This window comes from Populus nigra, chromosome 2 (genome assembly GCF_951802175.1).
Source record: "Populus nigra chromosome 2, ddPopNigr1.1, whole genome shotgun sequence".
NCBI lineage: Eukaryota > Viridiplantae > Streptophyta > Magnoliopsida > Malpighiales > Salicaceae > Populus > Populus nigra.
This window is the reverse complement of record NC_084853.1, coordinates 25,448,876-25,451,375: the sequence shown is the minus strand read 5'-3', so window position 1 is coordinate 25,451,375 and position 2,500 is coordinate 25,448,876.

Below are 2,500 nucleotides of genomic sequence, written 5' to 3'. Positions count from 1 at the left end.
TCCTAACCTAACACAAAGCAAAAAAACAGGACGAAGGGACATCCTGATAACCATAAGAGATCATACAAGAGATAACGAAAACACACACTAAACTTCAGCCTAATGCAAGCCAGTTTGAGAACCACTAAGAACTGGAGAGAAGGATCACGAAGCCGGTGAACGTCAGAGCAGGCTACAAGCCGTTGAAGGAGAGCCAGCTACATCAGCAACGAAGAAGAGGAAACTGCCAGCCAAGTCGAAGGATGCCATGTGAAGGAGACAGATGTCCAAAGCACAGCCAAAACTAAGCACCGAAGTCAACAATGGCAGCCAGCAAGTGGATTGACAGCCATACGCAAACTCCCAGCTGAGACAAAGGAAGCCATTTGAAGGAGACAGATGTCCAAAGCACAGCCAAAGTCAAGAACCAAAGTCAACAAAGGCATCCAGCAAGTGGATCTCCAAGCAATCACAGCCACATGCAAGAGCAGGCAAGTGCAGTCTTTCCACACGTCCAAAGAACAAATAATGGCCAATCAGAGTGCACGAAGGAATTAATCCCCATGCAAGAGCATACAGATATCATTTTGCAAGACAACCAGAGAATTAGGAGGAGCCAATCCGTGAGCCCACAAGCAGCCATCCATGCAAAGCGTGCCCATCCATGTAGAGACGAAGAAAGCCATCCTTGCAGAGACAGAGACAGCCCAGCCTGGTTCCAGCATAAGACATTAATACACTAATAGCAGCCAAGAACAAGTGGCAGTATCTCGTCCATGCATATTTAAGGAATAGTGAATCACAAAGAATGGAGACAGATGTCGAAAGAGCACCCAAGAAGCTGAGGACCGGTGGCAATAAAAGCGGCCTGCAGCTGAATCACCAAGCAAAAAAGGCCACATGCAAGTGCATGCAGAGCCCTTTCATCATCACATTCAGAGAATGAAGTAGAGCCAATCAGAAGCTCCCACCCAGCCAAATTAAAGGAAAGACCATGCAGAGACCATGCAGAAATGAGGAACCATTAACGGGGCAGCCCTCACCATGCAAGGCCAAAAAGAGATACCAAGCAAAGCAAAGAAGCTTCAGCACGCCAATGAGGAACCAGTCAAGAGCAACAACGAGCATGGAGGCCTTAATGAAGAGAAAAGGACTCAGACCGCATTGAACACTCCCAAGCTGTCAGCCCACTTGCAGTAAAGAGTGATCCCTCTCATGAAAGTGGAAGACTATATTGACATCTCTGGAATTCCCATCAAACACTCTTCGGTTACGCTCCTCCCAAATTAAGTATACCACTAAGCCAAGAGAAGCCCTGTTCATGCGAGCTTGCATACTCCTCTTGTTAGGGTGTAACCGACGAAGAGCACTAGACAAGGAGTGCATATTCCTGCTTAACCGCAACCAGGCCGTGACCAGCGACCACAGACGATTTGGCCATCCACAAAGAAAGAATAAGTGACTGTGTGATTCTTCCTCTTGTCGACAGAATACACAGGTGGGGTCAATGGGGATGAATCGTAAGCGATCCCGAGTGCGGAGTTTTCCCAAAGTAGCCAACCATAAAATGAAACTGTATTTTGGTAAGGACCATTGCTCCCAAACAACTCGATGCCACGAAATAGGTGCACCCACTGGTCTGAGGAATTGGTATGCATGGGCAAGAAAAGGGCCTGCATTTGCATCCCAAGTGGTCATCAACTGAATAGTTTCCCTTGGACCTCCACAACGAAGGGAAAGAAGGTCCCTGACCGAAAGAATAATAGTGATGGACATCTGCATGGTTTAAATAATAGTGATGGACCCAGCGAATCCACACCGAATCCGTTTTGAGATGAAGATTCCAAAGCTGCTTGGTAAGGAAACTTCTGTTACGAGCTTTAAAGTCAAAGAGACCCAGACCTCCTTCAACCTTAGGCAGGCAGAGAAACTTCCATGCAACTAGGGCTGAACCATTTCTCCCAATGTTCCCTGTCCATAAAAAATTCCTGCAGATACTGGTGAGGCGATGAAGAACCACCTCAGGCATAAGAAAAATGTTGAGCCAGAATTGAACTTTCCCAAATAGCACTGAGCGAATAAGTTCAAGACGACCTGCATATGAGAGATGTTTGCCAATCCAGCCTTGAATTGTTAACTCCAAGGCATTCAGAAGAGGAGAAAACTGACTAGCCAATAGCCGGTGAGGACTCAAGGGAACCCCTAAGTATGTGAAAGGGAAAATCCCTTCCTTGAATCCTGATTCAGTGAGGATGGTATGTTTGTGAGCATCCCTGACACCACCAAAGAAGATAGAAGATTTCTGTGGATTGATTACCAGCCCTGAAGTTTGTCCATAGAGGTGAAGCTGCTGAAGAAGCCATCTTACCGAAGTTGCATCACCCCGTGAGAGAAGGAGGATGTCATCAGCAAAAGCAAGGTGAGTAAGCCGATGAGACTGGCATTTGGGATGAAACCGAAAGCCAGGCTGTTGAGAGGCTACAGTTAGCATTCTGGAAAAGTATTCCATACAACAGATGAA